General features: G+C 37.5%; 1 protein-coding gene across 1 annotated transcript in view; it reads right to left on the reverse strand.

Annotated features, from left to right (window-relative positions):
* Exoc4 (exocyst complex component 4) overlaps positions 1 to 17374 on the reverse strand; it is an 817398-nt gene that overhangs the window by 300386 nt on the left and 499638 nt on the right. The window lies entirely within an intron of this gene.

Here is a 17374-nt window from a genome sequence, read left to right on the forward strand (position 1 = left end):
GTTTGCATACACCCTATGGGGATTGTCAAATTGACAGCTATACTGAATGGCCTGACACATGGCTTGAAATCATTCTTCACGCTAGAACCTACAAAAGATCAACCTTTACAATTGGAATGAAAGACTAACGTGCATTTCATCCATATTGGTTTCTATTCCTCTAACATGAATGGCATACTGCAGAGTAAAGACTTAAGAACCCTCAGCATATGGAACTGTACAGTAAAATAGTATAGAAAGATAGGATTCCTCACTTCTGACAAGACAAATCAAGGCAATAATGAAAAATATTATTTACCTTTTTGAAAAATTGCTATAGCCATGGCTCTATGGAGCACAGGAATAAAGGCATTGCTCCATTCAACTGCCATGCATAGTTCAGGTAAACCAATATTTTTATCTTTATTTATTCAACTAATAAGGGGAAAGCTGAATGGAAGATGAGTGTCCTTAGGGAAAAATAATCAAACACTGAATTGACATTATGAATTTTCCATAAGCTCCAGTGATCTCTGAAACTGGTCCCATGATGAGCTTCTTATAGCTCAATTATTCACCTAAAATATTTAACTCTCTAAATCCAATGAAAATATGGACTCCCTGAAGTTAAGGATCATATACTATATACAAGCAAGTAAAGTAAGAAATTTAGCTTGAACAAAGTAGATATTTTACATTTTTTCCTAAAACAAACAAAAAACAAGCTAAAGTTTTTAGCTTAACATTCACAGTCAGTATGGTGCTGATTATCAATAAAGAGCCAGACAGGGACAACTTAGGAAGAGAAACAAGCTGAGTTAGAGCTAATATGCTTAGAAAGCTTTCCATGTGCTGGATTCTGTCTGAACTTACTATCATTGAGTGGCTTCTTAAAGCATTTTTTTAATTTAAAAATTTTAACTTTGGGGAATATATTTCATTCATGGCCAATATATTTATGTTATTTCTACCCATACTTTTTCTTCTCCAACTCTTCCTGTGGCATCTTTATTTCTTTCAAACTTACAATCTCATTTTTCTTTAATCATTATTGTTACACACACACACACACACACACACACACACACACACACACCATACTGAGGCTATCTGGTATTGCTCATACGTACACGTGTCTGGGTTTGAAGAACCTCTTAGAGAGTTCATCCATGAAGAAAATGGATTTTCCTCTCTCATAAGCCATTGATTGCCTGAGCTCTTCATCTAGGGGTTGGGACTTTGTGAAATTTCTCTCAGCTATGTGGCATGCCAAATGTAGTCTTTATTACAGCAATGATGTTGAGATCATAGGTACAGCTTTGCTGTCATGTCTACAAGATACTATCTAGCAACAGGTATCCTAGTCTTCTGGCTCTTTTTACACGTCTGTCCCTTGTCTTCTATGATGGTACCTGATTATTAGGTGTAAGAATTGAAATACTCATGTATCATTTGGGGCTTGGAGACCTACAGTCACTTGCTCTCTGCTGTAAATCTCTAGTAGCTTCTCCCATTCCCCAAAATAGGCTTAATTGAAGAGGTATGACAGCTAAATTTATCTGTGTATTAAAAAAATATTTAGAACACAGTTAAAAATTATACTGGTTTAGAAAAAAGGTATTAGAGGATTTTCCATAGGGTCTATGAGCCTTCCAGCCATGGGTAGTTGGCTAGGTTTACAATATAAAACATGAATTTCCTCCCCTGAGCAAGCCTGAAGTTCACTTAGAAAGTGATCTGTGGTTACCTCCAAGATCAAAATACCATTATTGTGCCACTGTGTTTATTTTGTTGGGCCACTCATTGTTGTCATTCATAGCCTTTATAGCTAAGTAGGACCATTTCTTGCTCTCTCTAGGCAGCTTTGTATAACACCATTTGATACTATTAGAGCTAGTCCTAAGTGGGAAGGCTTCTAGGTTAGTTCCAAATATCTTTGTTAAATATAATTCTCTTTCTAGTCCTGTATCTTTAAGCCTTTAAAAACATTTTAAATCCATAACTGGTATGGAGACTGCAGGTGAATCATTATAGCAACACAGGATTTAGCCATGTGTATTCTTTGCCATGCCTGAGAATTACTCAAAATACCAGTCTGGATTTTCAAGGATGCTAATGGGCCATAATCTAATAACCTCTCCAGTAAAGCCCTGGTTGATTAGTTGGGTAATGACCTAATATTCATTGTACACATTGCACAATGTGACTGGGGCCATGAATTAACATGCTTTGTAAGAGCAATCTATTTTACACTGTGATTAATCACTTGATTCCACATACCGTGCCTAAAGCTACATGTATCCTAGCTACATGTTTGAAAGTATGTACTTTTGACCACTAGTCATAAGAGAAAATGTCTCAATATAAACATGGCCTAATTATTAGGTAGGTGGTGGGTATGAGAAGGTTATGTCTTAGTGACATAATGCAGCATGCCAAAGGCATCTTATAGAAGAAAGTAATGGGGCTTTCAGTTTCAGAGGGTGAATCCATGACCAGCATGGTGCAGAGCATGGCAGTAGGCAGGCAGGCAGGCAAGCACTGGAGCAGTAGCTGAGAGCATGCATTTATCCATAAGCATCAGAGAGAAAGCTAAATGAGAAATGTGCTTTTGGAACCTTACAGCCCACCCACAGTGATATACCTCCTTAAACAAGACCACACCTCCTAATCCTTCCCAAACAGTTGCAACAACTGAGTATTAGTCATTCAAATACATGAGCCATGGGAGACATACTCATTCAAACTACTACAGAGTGCTACCATAAATTAAAACAAAGCAAACAGATTAACAGACCATGAAACAGTTCTGCCATATTAGGCCTTTTTAGTTTCTTTTCTTTTTATTATTATTTTAATTTTTTGTACAGACTCACATGCAGAACTTTTCACAGTGGGGAAAAGGAGTCTAGAAAACTACTCTCTGGGCATTTATTTGCTATGTTTGGAAGTCACAGCTCCAGAGATAGCATTTGTGGCATCTTCTGCTGAAAAACTTGCATTTCTGCACATACCCTGAGTGGGTATGTCTCTAAATTAGGAAATGGAAGGCTACAGGGCATCCTGTAAAGAACATGCTTTCCAGCCAGAAGGGGAATAGGAGCCTCTGCAGGTGCTGTTAAGCATGCACTTAACAATGCTGATTGAGGGATAAAGGCAATGAGGCTAACACAACCTTGCTTGAAATCCTGGACAAGTCTGTAACTTCTCCTTACACTCACTGCAGCTCCAAGGGGTGTTATGTTATTGTTATGTCCATTTTACAGACTAACTCAAACTCAGAAAGTCCCTGTAATTGGTTCACGGTCATAAAAAAAAATCAGGAGTCAATGTTTCTCAGAGGAAAGAATAGGAGTCTCCAACTCAAGACAATAGATTCAGCTCGCTGCAGGATCTTAGCCAATTATTTTTCAGGTTTCAAATGTCTTTGTAAAAGAATGGAATTGAACTATGTAATGTCTATGAACGCTTTACATTTTGAAAATCTAAGATTTTTAAACTGCCACAGCAAAGGTTTCTACCTCATGGCTTAGTTTCCTTAAAATTATTCTTTATTGTCTTGTTATAATCATGCTTGGAACAGAGGACATAAACAACCTACCACAGGGGCTGCCCCAATTAAGATTGTTCTAAATATAAAAAGAAGTAACTGTAATTAATGCACTGAAAATTCTATTATAATATAGAGAACAACCTGGCTTGAATTCAATGCTGAAGTCTATGCTCTAATGCTTAAGTTGCAGTGACAGTGGCGCCTTCCAGAAGAGCAGGTGTTAGAGACTGCTGTGTGAGATGTTCCTAAACATTTCCAGGGCTGCAGTTACATCTTTTCTGCCATAGCCTGGATGCAGGGCACACACTAAACAGAAGATACTAAATGTGCGCAACGGCTACATAATTGTTGAACTCATTCCTCATATATTCACAGTTAATTCTGGCAACCGTTTCTAGTTGCGGGAAGGGGGAGAAGTGGGGGGTGACTTCTCCTGTCCTTCAACTTCCCACAAATGTATTAGAAATGACAGCCTATGATTGCTGCAGACAGTATCTAATTAACTGTCATTATAAAACACATGTCAGAGCCCGGGGCCTATGAGGAATCTGATGTCTAATTTCTTTCCAGAATAATAACAGTCTCCTTTGAAACAAGCTGGTGAATGAATTTTGTTGTCTTATTAATCAAATGATTTCCACCTGACCGTTTCTTTTCCTCCTATACCTCATTCTTTCCCACTATATCCCCTCCTTTAACTATTGGGAACTCATTTTTTAGACAAGTGATGGATTTAAAACAACTTCTTGTCATCTTCTGCCTTGACAATCTCAATAAAGAGTGACTGCAGAAATATGATATGGAAATGGAAGCTGTTTGTAAAAACTATTAACTCAATAATGAAACAATTATTCCTAAACAACCATGAAAATTACTTACAAGCCTTATTTTCTCTCATTTCAGCATGCCACAAGATTGCAATTCTATTTTCATTCCTATTAATTAGAACAAAGAATTTAATCCTTTTCTCCTTCTATTATGCAAAAACAAGCATGGTTATTAGGAAGCTATCTAGTTTCCAATTAATTTTATTTAGGAATGAGCTGCAGAGACAGAATCATTACTGATGTGTACTCTAAATAGGGGGCTAAGATGAAATGGGGCCTGAATCAGCACAGAAAAGAAGCAGTTTTCTCCAGTTCATTCTTTCCATTCACAAGATTACTCAAGTTCTCACATGCATCCACAGCATTCTGCAGTCAAGCAAGCAGCATTAGCAAATGGGGCTGAATGAAGCAAGACCAAAGAGTGTCAGCTGATGGAAGTTCTACGAGATGCAAGAAAAAGCACACTCATGATAACTCCTATGGATACCACTCTAGGGCAGAGACAACATACATCTATAACCATCCGCAAATTCTAGGATTAGGAATCAAATTATCAATCTAGTAAGTGTTACTTTTAAAAAGAGTAAAGTGCTGTTTTTAGATTGTGGGCTACAATCAGCGTGGAAGGACTTAATTAAACAGACAAAATAGAAAAGCAGGACATAGAGAGTGGACATATATGTCCACTACTGGTTATGAGCTTGTTTTTCTAAAGTAATTAATCAATAAATATTCATTAAGTAAATAGGAGGCCTTAGAGCAAACAACAAGAATAAAATTGTCAGGTGTTTCATTTTAGACTCTCTTCAACAGACACATCTGTTCCCATCTTCCCTCCATAGGAGAGGTAAGATATGTGTGGCATAATCCCAGCAATGAAGGTCTAAAGATAAACCTTCCATTAGTGAAAAAGCTGGTTCTAATGGTTACTGAAGATTTAGCTTTATTAAGCATGCTGGGAAATGGTAAAAGGTAGATCCACAGTGTGTTTATCAGAAAGAAAGATCAAACCATTAAACTTTATCCAGATAATGAAAAAAGATAATTATATTTTAAAGGTTATGATCGTCAATTCACAGTCAAAAGCAGTCACTTTCTTCCACAGCCAACACAACTGGGTAACCTATTTATATAGTGACTTATATCTGTTTGTCAGAGTAGTAGTAAATTATTTCCATATTGAAAATCAAAATATGGGTCTTATATTAGATCTTTAATAATATTTATCTAGTGTCTTATGTGGTAAAGAGAGATGACTTGGGGTTTAACAAAGCTAACAGATTTATGAATGAAGCTACTAAATGAACATCAAAATGGGAAACTTGTTCACTTGCCCTCATCTTTATAGACCTTCTAAGCAGCATTTAGTCAGTAATTATGTAGTAATTACATAGTCAATATTATGTATCAAGGCATAGTCTAAATATGCCGATGAAGATGTTGATTAACCAGTAAGGGCATAAAAGTATAAAGAAAGCAATACACTAAAAATTAGAAGTTCTAATACTAGAAAACCTGAAGTTTACTTTGTAGACTTCTAAAAAATATTTTATTTTGACGTGTGTGTGTGTGTGTGTGTGTGTGTGAGAGAGAGAGATCTTATTTTGACTTTGATGTATTGTGTGAACTCGTGTGTGCACATGTGCACATCTGCAAGTGGTGACATGGTGCAGGAGTGGAAGAGCAGTTAGTTCTCTGGAAGAGCAGCATATACTCTTACACTGAGCAACCTCTCTAGTCCCTGTAGACTTTCCTTCATTGTGAAACTCTCTCCTCTCTGTCTTCCCTTACTGCTACTGCCTTGGTTCGAGTCATTACTCCTAACCATACTTACATGATTATGGCTTCATACGGTAAGGAGAGAGAAATCTTTAAAGCACAATGGAATGAGGTAAGTACTCTGCTCAAGGCCTTCCCAGTCCTCCTTAGTACTTGAAAACCTGGACGGAGGCATGTGAAGACCTCCATCATGGGGTGCAGTGTGACCACGCTTCCTCTGTGGCCTTAGAAGCTGGTTTCTTCAGTCATCTGCCCTAAGCCTTGACCTTACTTCTGTCTAAATACTCAGTGCCACCTTTACTGCCTCTCTACTGTGAATTTTTAACTCCTGAGGAGTGTATCATTTCTTCCTCTGGGTTACTACATCTGCTCACTCTGCAGGGTTACAATTCTTTTTCTATAACTCTGAGGACCATTCATGGTTCAGAAATCAAAGTTCAAATCTTCAAAGGATTGTGCAAGGCATTTGCTATATATTTTGGAGCAGCTTGAGATGAATTTGGAGTAGTCCCTTATAATCAAATTCATGCATGAATATTTAAAGAGGTACGAATAAATGCCATGTGTGCTTCTTCTTATCAGCGGGGTCAGACATTAGTGCTGGTTTCGCAAACACTAAAATTGTTCACTTCTTGCAGCTTTATAGAGTTAGAAAAGTGAGCAAGAAATCACATATAATTGTTTTTTCCCCCCAGTGCTGGGTGCAAACCCGGAGCCTTGCATAGGCTATACAAGTGTTCTACCCCTCAGTTGTACCTCAGGGCTTACAATTACTTTTCTGAGGTTTAAAAACTTATATCAGTGCCTGGAATAATGTATAACTATTATTAACAAAACCATACTTGCTGAATAAATATGTATTAACTCTGTACTGCTTATAGCTTACCAGAACATTTAGCAATGAGCCAATAACTATTGTCACTAACAGTTAGGTATGGCTTACAGTGAGAACTTACCCTCTGGAAAGTCTGCCTTCCCAGAACACAGGATTAAGGAGATATACTTTAACCTAGGAGTTAAGAGCATGTACTCTGGAATCAGACAGACTTGGGTGGGAGGCCCTGCCGTGTCAGTGCAGGATAATAAGCACTAGGTTTGATTTCTTAACTCACAGTTTCCTCATGGATACATTTGATGTTAGCCTCTGGCATTAGCATGAGTTAAATGAGAAACATAATAGTGAACAAATATGATTATAGAATGATTACAGAAACATTTATGACCTGACTGAAACCTCTAAAAAAAGCACTGAAAATGGTTTCTCACACATACAGAATGCCACACTTGCTGATTTCACTAGGTTTGTCAAAGCAATGATTTATTCTTTCCTGATATATAATTTGGTTATTTTATTCATGTTTCATTTTGGCAAAGATAAGCATGTTTAAAATACAGAAGACGAGACAGCAAAACAAAGACCCCTGTAGTAACCATAAGAAAAATGATTATGTTCTAGAAAAAAAAAAAGTGGCAATAAAATTGAAGTGTGAGGCTCCCTGCAGTGACTGCTAACCGTTCCTAAAATGTGGAAGCCAACACCAAATCTTGTCTATTTTCTCCTAGAATGGTTACCAGATACACCACAGCCTGGCCTGGCCACTCAAGGCTGTGTGAACATGCATGAGCTAGCTGGACTTCTGAACATCACCGTCTGTTTCTGCATTTAGTGATTACCACAGAAGATTGTGAGAAGTCAATGTGGAAATGCACACAAAAAGTCTTGATGTATTGGTTTTTAAAAAATATATTGGTTTCTTTTTGAATGTTGATAAGGACTAAAAATTTTTTCCTTTGGATAGAAAACCTTCCTGGTAAAAAGAATAAAAGAAAAATTCAAAACTACTTCAATCCTGAATTGTTTAGGAAATAAGATTGGTGGGCTGTGTTTAGAGATTTACTTCCTCATTAGAAAAATAACCAGAAGTTTCTCTCCAGTAAGAATTTTGTTCTTTAAATGATAGTTATTCGCAGTTGCTAATAAAGGGGATTATCAGAATAAATCATGTGTCCTTCTATGAAGTGCATGGCTCAAGGCATAAATTTTATGCAGACAGACCTGAAAATTGGAATAAAAACCAGACACAACCTGAGGACAAAGAGATTTGATGGATCAAATGCACGTCCTGCTTAATGTCTTAGAGAAAAATGGTGCATTACTGGGGAATAAAACCTTCCATTTTATCTGGCTGACAAGCTCAATTCCTACCAAATACCAAAATATGGCCACCTGTATAATGAAAGCCCAGCAGATGTCAACATTCAAAACTAATATATTAAAACAAAAACAAAAACAAACAATACACCAAGACTTCTTGTGTGCATCTGCACATTGAATTCTCACAATCTTCTGTGGTAAAAATCACTAAATATAGAATGTGATGTTCAGAAGTCCAACTAGCTCACACATACACACAGCTGTCAGTGTGGCCAGCCCAGTCTCTGGCATATATGAGGATCACTCTAGGAGAAAATAGACAAGACTTGCCCAAGTCCCAGGTCATCCTCACAGATGCAGACTCTGTGTCATGTTCTCTAGTATGACATCCTCTTTTCTGGTTCCATAATCTCTATATTTCTTCTGTAGCACTTGCTGCAATACTGTCAACCTATCTCCTTACTTCCCAACTCTTTCACTATGCTATGGGTCTCTCCATGCTCCTTGTTTTTGCATCTTGAACAGCTATTTATTCAAACAGCATCCATTACAATGAACTAGAAATTTGTTCCAATTCAGCACCAAATTTTAGGAGTTTAATCAATATGTGATTATTTAGCTAATAAATATACTTTCCTATATGGAAATATAGATATACTTTTGATTACTAAAAAGACTTTTTTTTTTTTTTTCCCAAAAACCACTGTACCTCTCCATTTTGTCAGTTAAAGTTTGTTATCTACATTTGGTGAAAGGAAGAACAGACTGTTTTTAGGTATGAGGTAGCTGCCATTGTAGACGGATAGATTCAACAATATGTTAGAAAACCCTGGGAATTCATCATTACGGTATAAATAGATTGGCTACTTAGAGTTGACATGGGCATGCATTTCAGACGTGCAATAATGTTTCCATATAGATTTTTTCTTGATTAAAATTTATAGTACCTCATCTTAGCACTGAGTTCTCATATTGTCTGATAACTGACTCATTTTCTTTCTATCTCATTTTCAACTCCCTCGTTCTGTCTGTCCCACTTAACAGGATCAATGAATTGGGTAATACTTGTTGTTTCCTACCCATTTTTTAAGTCTTCTTTTTTCCTCATTGATGGGTCCACCAGGGGTTCAATTATATGGAAATTTCTTCCCATTCTCAGCAATCATGGTTGAACCCATCATTAAAGAAATTCTTCCCAGTTTGGTCGATGTATCAACACAACTATATAGGCCTTTTGTAGCTATATCTCCTACCTAGCCAGTCATATTGTTTTACAACTATTGATGTCTTTATTTCAGTGTAGAGTTCTCAAGTCTTAGAGTTGGAAGAGCTTGTATATTTTACTATGAATTGTTTGAGGTCAAGGGCCTTGCCAGAATTTATTATCATCTCAAGCACCAGCACCATACCTGGCATATCATGGACACTTGCTGTGAATGAATTCAAAAGTAATTCAGTAGCTTTTAAATTATGGATCTCAGGTTTTCAGATATGATTTGGAAAGGCACAAATGCCTCTTATGTTTCAAGGACAAAAATTATGTCTCTCTGTTTCACATAAATCTCATATGGATTTATGAAACATTTCAATAGAAAATATCTCTACTACTATAGAAGCTTGAAAAGCACTGATTTTGGCATCTCCTGTCCTATCTGTTAACATAGTTGTCTCTTGAAATAGACGGGAGGATATGACAACAGAAATTTATCTGTGTGCACACGGGAAGTTTAGAACATGACAAAGTCCCAAACATAAATATAATGGATGGCTATTGTGAGCTAGAAGCTTTATATATTTATTTTTTCAGCTTTTAGGAACATTATTTTCCTTCGTTTTTTCCCCTTTGCTCAGGTGTCCACAGAGAAGCTCAGGACCACTCAATGGTGTCTCCATTGAGCACTGTGGGAGCTGGTGACCGGTACTCAGTGGCTGGCTGGGCACTTCAGTCTTCAGTAAGGAACTGCTGGAAGAGTAGAGAGGTACACACTCAGGCCAGTCTGCCACCTCTGGCTAGCAGCAGTGAACTCAGGAGGTGCAAGTCCATTCACCTTGGCATTCCTCCTTGGTCACCACCTTCTTAGCAGCAGCCTGCTTCTCTTTCTCAATCTCCTCTGGGTCTCTGTAGAAGTAAAGACCAGGCATAACCTCCCATGGGTGCTCACGGGAGATAGTGCCATGCATGCGGAGTATTTCCCGGGCCAGCATCCACATCTGACCCACTGAGTGAGCTCTTCTTGTTGGATAGGATGGCAATGTTCACATAGTGTAGAGAAGAGTCTCTGTTGCACAGAGCCATGGTGGGCAGGTTGATGTAAGAGGCCTCTGTGAGGGGTGGGTGGTCATCCCTGGGACCACTTACCACTAGAAGCCATGGATCTCTGAAGGCTGCTTGGATCTGGTTAGTGAAGGCCCCAGGAGTGAAGGGGCCAGCAATTGGAATGGCTCCAGTGGCAGCAGCAAACCTCAGCACAGCTCACTGGCCAGTGTTCCTGGAGGGGATGCTGACATCAGCAGGGTTCTCAATGGCAACAATAGCCTGAGCTGCAAGCAACAGCTTCTCCCAGGTCCTCTTCAGATTTATGATGTAGGAGCCATAACTCTTCCTTTTGTAGATGTATTGCTCCATCTGAAAGTCAAGCTTGGTGCCACCTAGGTGGGTTCCTGCGACAAAGAATTTGAGGACATCCTCCTCCTTCATCTGCAGGACATCAAAGGCTGTGGACATTGTGTACATTTCACCTTTAATTTACAGCAGGAATAGAGAACAATGCCTTAGGGACCTGCCCCAGGGCAGCATGGAAAGTGAGCTAGAAGCTTTATATGTGTTATTCCATTGGCCATTTCTCTGGACTTATGACAGACATGCCTTAAGCAATTACCTCAAGAGGTATATTTGCCTTAAGCAATTTACCTCAAGAGGAATATTTGAAATTAAATTCTCTCTGGACCAAAGATCAAAATATTCAGATAGCAAAAAAAGTTTCTGGTATGAATTACAGAGAAAAATTAGGAAGAATGACTTACAAAAAAATTCAGCTCTTTTTGGAAAGACAAAGCTACTTTTAATTAAATAGATAACAAACAAACAAAAACAATAAACAAACCAACATGGCAATCAGGACTGTGGTGGTACATTTCAACACTCTAGGGGATAAGCCAGAAAGATCATAAATTGATTCCAGCCTGGGCTACATATAGATTCTGTCTCAAAAATAGGATGGAAGGCATTTATGTGGAAAAAAAGTTCCCAATTTCCCAGTATGTGTAGGAGTTTGTTTGTTTGGGGAGTTGTTGTTGTTTCCTACTTAATGTCTAACAAAGGATGAAGGAGGTTTCTATAGAGGTACAAGAATCTATACACCTAAAAAAGATAATCAAGAGAGCGGACATGGGGTAAGATGATCAATCCTCGTTTAGAAGGACAGATGGGATGTGCATTGAACGTATGACAGGAGTCTACTGAGCGCATTTGAAAGACTCTAACTAGCACTGTTTTCAAAACAAAGACTCATAACCAAACCTTTGGCAGAGTAAAGGGAATCATAAGAAAGAAGGGGAGTTAGTCTGATGGGGAGAGGATAGGAGCTCCACAAGGACCAAATATATCTGGGCACAGGGACTTTTCTGAGACTGACATTCAACCAAGGACCATGTATGGATATAACCTAGAACCTCTACTCAGATGTAGCCTGTGGTAGCTCAGTAACCAATTGGCTTCCCAAAGTGAGGGGAACAAGGACTATTTCTAACAGGAACTCAATGACTGGCTCTTTGGCCTCCCCACCCCCAAGGGAGGAGCAGTCCTGTTAGGCCACAGAGGAGGACTTTGCAGCCAGTCCTGAAGATACCTGATAAAACAGGATCAGATGAATGGGGAGGAGGTCCCCCCTATCAGTGGACCTGGAAAGGGGCATGATGGAGATGAGGGAGGGAGGGAGGGACTGGGAGGGAATGAGGGATCGGGACTCGGCTGGGATACAGACTTAATAAAATGTAACTGATAAGAAAAAAATAAAATAAAAAAAATCTGGTATGCTAATCCAGATATATAATAAAAAAAAACCCAACTCTACTGGAAAATCACTTTTAAAATTAATGAACCATTTACAACTATGAGATCACCTATATACTCTAAGGATATGGGTAATCATAACAATGTGATAGGGGCATCTGAATGTATTAAGGGTGAATGATACTTGCTAGTTTAGAGAATCATTCTAAAGTGCTAACCTCCCTTTTCTGCAGTAGGCAAGAAGAACATGGAAAGACAGAGTAGGTTCTCCTTTTTGTTTCATTTTTTTTTAAAAAAAAAATTTAATACAATTTATTTACTTTGCATCCCAGCTGTAGCCCCCCTCCCTCATCCCCTCCCAATCCTGACCTTCCTCCCTCTCTCTTCTCCTCCCATGACCCTCCCCCAGTCCACGGATAGGGGAGGTCCTCCTCCTCTTCCATCTGACCCTAGCCTATCAAGTCTCATCAGGACTGGCTGCACTGTCTTCCTCTGTGGCCTGGTAAGGCTTTTGCCACCTCAGGGAGGTGATCAAAGAGCCAGTCTTGAGTTCATGTCAGAGCCAGTCCCTGGAGCAGATTCTCCTTAAAGGGAGAAAATTTATCTTTCAACAGATGAACGATGTATAGAACCAGCTGAGGGTGTAATAACATTAACTACTTTCCTCTAGAACTTTTAGCAATCCCCATTACTACCTGATGTTAAAACAACTCTGCTGAATTTTAACTAGTTCAAACTTCATTGAGGTAGATAAATATTTTTCAACTACTGTTCTAATGAAATGTCACTACTATTATTTTAGGAAGCATATTAAATTAGAATTTAATTTAAATAGAAAGCGAGTTGCTTTCTTTTGAAGAATCACACCATTGCTTGTGTTAAGCAAATAATAATTAACACAAGTACATATAGTTATAATTAGAAAGGAATTTAATTAAACAAATATGCCAACATAACCAGATGCATGACAAAGTAATTGTAATATGCCTTGCCAATGTATTCTTTCCCACTTTATAGTGCTTACATAGTAATTATAAAGCTATCTCTCCTTTTTTTTTTTAATAAGCACAGAAATTCCAAATGCAAGCCTTCTAAAAGCCACATTCAAGTAAATGAATTCTTGCTGATTAGGGAGTTACCAGAGTAAGCAATAAGTTTTGTCAGTGAGAACTTGTGGTAAGTGTGATGATTTGGTTTGTGTGTTTAGGGACCACCTAAAAGTTACTGGCCTTCATCCTCACTTCAAGTTTAAGGAGCTGTATATCTGTATGCTGGAGAGATGTTGATTTTTACTTAAATCCTTAGGAAAATTTTGTCTAGAAAGGAACACAAATCACCCAGAAATTGTATGTCACCACCAGTTGTTAAAGAGTTAAGACAAGGCAGTTCACAAAAAGGCAGAACCTGATTCCCAGATAAAGGTAAAACAAGTATTCTTGAGCTGGGCATTATGGCAAATGGCTGTAATGCCACTAGTTAAAAAGTTGGTGAAAGAGGACCGTGCATTTAATTCCACCCTGGGTTACACAGGAAGTCCTTGACTCAGACTAAAATCAAACTCTAACAACAAAAGAAATAAAATTAAATAAGTATTCTTATTTAACATCAAGGAAAGAAAGATGATGGGTTAACCTGACAGCATTCTTACAGAAAATACTATAATGTAAAGGAAGGAGACAAATGTAGAGAAGATAAAAAATTTAATTTGGTCATCTCTAAAAATAAACAAATGTAAATTTTAATATCACAATGGCATGTACCGCACAAAGATGTTAAGATACTATATTTAATTCATATTATATTAAATATATATTTTATTAAATTAAATATATTTATATTTCTATAATTTATATTGCCTATATATGCAAAAACTATGTTGTTTTCATAGATAAATCAACAAGGGATTTGTCCAATAAAATAAATCTGAAGTGGCTTTCCCAAGTCTATCATTCTTGGTACCATACCATTAATCTTGTGTTTTCAAAACATGAAGAAGGCACTTGAAAATGGGACATAATCTGTTCCTAAAAAGCAACTATTCAGTTCTTTAAATTTTACAATATGCAATGCATATTAAAGCTAAACCAGCAGTATTAAATCAAAAGGCAGCGGGGCTATGACCATATGTACTGAAGACCAAGTTCATTTAAGTCAAAGCTCTGAAGTCAAGAACACTGTTAAACTGTTGTTTAAGGTGTCTACTGCTAGGATAAGACACCAGGGCCAAGGCAACTTATAAAAGAAACCATTTTCTTGGGCTTATGTTTTCAGAGGGCTAGAGTCCATGGTGGCAGAACAAAGGCAAGGATGTTGGAACAGCCAGGAATTTACATCTTGATCCACAAGCAGGACAGAGGAGAGAGAGAGAAAAAAAGAGAGAAAGAGAGAAAGAGAGAGAGAGAGAATGATACCAGTCTTTTGAAATCTCAAAGCCCACCCCTGTGACATACCTCATTCAACAGGGGCCATACTTCCTCATCCTTCTCAAACAGTTCTACCAAGTGGTGACTAAGCATTCAAGCATACAAACCTAAGGGTCATCCTCATTCAAAGCACAAGTGAGGATGCTTCCTAAGTAACAAGATATATTTATTTTGAAGACGAGAAACTCATTATTGAACACAATATAACCAATAGAGAAGCCAAATTCAACCTCTCTGTAGACCCAGTGGTTCCACCTAAATTTTCCCTCAGATCTCTACTCCAGCTGATGGCTGGATTCGTAGCTGCAGTGGAATGTGCATCTATATTCAGTTATGGGGAGATGGAGAAATGGGAAGGTTTAATGACCTACTGATTTTGGATGAAGCAGCTGATGAAGAGCCAGACCATAGTTTAAAAACTGGTCTTTTGATTTTGAATTTTCTGACTTCTTGCTACCTTCCTAATGGCACACAAAGGACAAAGGAGTGTATAAATGAGTAACAGACATCATTATTCTCTAGGTTACTATCATCTTGATCAGTATTTAGTGTCCAGCTAGGTTAGGTAATGCTGGAAAATCTGAAGTGAAAATCACTCTGTAGTTCAAACTACTAACCTTCTCACAATTACAAGTTTAAAATTAAAGGGCCATAGTGAATACAAGAAATATAAAGTGTATTTCCTGGATATTTCAAAGGAAAACAGTAATGCCATGATAAGTGTTTAAATGAGCTTTAAATCTAACAATTTTCAATGGCACATTTATCACAGAAAAATATTAGAGTCCTAGGCAAAGCCCTGTCATCTTACCCTGACTAGAACCTTTCTCAAGGGCCAAAATGGATTTTCCCTGACTTAGAGATACTTCAATGAAACATCCTGTAATGCAAGGGTGGGGTTTCACATCTGACTAGAAGAAAGATAGGCATCTTAGGTATCAGAAATACTTTACAATGTGAAAATTTATGGTACTTTAATAAAAAAAAAACTTTATTAACACCAGTGTGTCAATAAACTGTTTTTACTTCCGTCCAATATCAGCAAACTACATAGAGATGTGGGAAGGGCCAGGGAAAATAAAGAGTACTAAGGTTAGTTGGTGTCTTTGACACCTCACTTAGTCTTCCCTGAAATTCCTCAGTTAATCCATATGAAACAACACTTCCACTGCTCATACCACAGACAGAGAAGAGCCACAGGGGAGGAAACTCTACAGAGACAGAGAATGTCTTTCACATCCTCAAACTTGAGCACTCCCTGGGAACTTAGAGATGCATGTGTCCATGTTTCTATGTGAGCATGCTACAGTTTAGCGGCAAGGGGAGGAATGCTGACATCGTATTTCAGCAAACAATGATTTAAGATATCCTCCCACATGATAAATAACATATTTTACTAAGTCCTAAAATATAAATAATAGAAAGTAATATATGCTTAAATATAATAATTGAATAACAAATGAGAAATACAAATAATTTTTTTGTCAAAAATCAGGACAACATCAATGTTTTGGTGTATTTTTTAATATTTTTCTATTATTTTAAACAGCCTTATATTATAATCATGATCATAATACAAATCTGAAACTGTTCATTTTATCATTATAGACATTTTCCAGTGTCATGGAAAATTTAGGTAAATATAATTATTACATAATACCACATAATATGGATATATTATGGTTAACTGATTATCTCCCTACTTCTACATATTTAGTTTGTTTCCAATTTTTCTGCTGTTATAAACAAGCTATAATGAATATATTTGTATAAAAATGTTCATGCAAGTATCACTGCATTACCTTGGTATAAATGTCTATATATGAAAACCACTGAGTTTAAATATTTTAATATTCACTGGTTGTATTGCTATCTATAGAGTACAAAGACTAGCTATGTGCTTACAATCTGACAAAGGAAGGACATGGTTTCTTATTTAAATTTCACTTCTTAGAAACTCCTTCAGTTTCTAAACTTCTTATATATTTATGAGTCACAATGACATTTATAAACATCTCAAATCTCATGTGATTTTTACTCTTTAGTTTATATGCTTTATAGGTAAAATATAAGGTAGTAATTTTGTATTATTTAAACCTAAAAGCCTAAATTGAGTCTGAGGATTCAGAAATTGTGTCAGTTATGTGGTCAATTTCTGAAGGTACGGTACACAAAAGAATTCAATTTATATGAGACATTTTACATACATAAATGGAAAAAGGGAAAAACACACATCAATACTCTCAGTAGCATCTCTGGCCACAACCAGAACTCAACCTCTTCTACAACTCCATAACCCTGGGTTTAGAACAAAACTGTGCATGTAGATAGGTGAGATTAAACTAAAGAGCTAAGCTAAGGAAAGCAGTGAGGAATATCCACAGATCTCATTTTCTGCCCTTTTCCGATTCCTTTTTGGAACACCACTTCAGTGAAGTCTCATGTGAGAAATGAGAAGAAATATTTTAAAAGCAAAACCCTGCCCAACTTGACTATTTGACCAACATGAGGGCAGTGGTGGTGGTGGAGGGGAAGGGGGCGGGGGCAGGGGTGGTCCAGGTGAAATTGTATGCTTGCTTATAATTAGTTTTGTTAGTAAGTTACCTGGGACTTGGTTGAAATGAATAAAACCCTCAAGTGAGGTCA

Source organism: Meriones unguiculatus, chromosome 3, assembly GCF_030254825.1.
Source record: "Meriones unguiculatus strain TT.TT164.6M chromosome 3, Bangor_MerUng_6.1, whole genome shotgun sequence".
In the NCBI taxonomy this organism is placed as follows: domain Eukaryota; kingdom Metazoa; phylum Chordata; class Mammalia; order Rodentia; family Muridae; genus Meriones; species Meriones unguiculatus.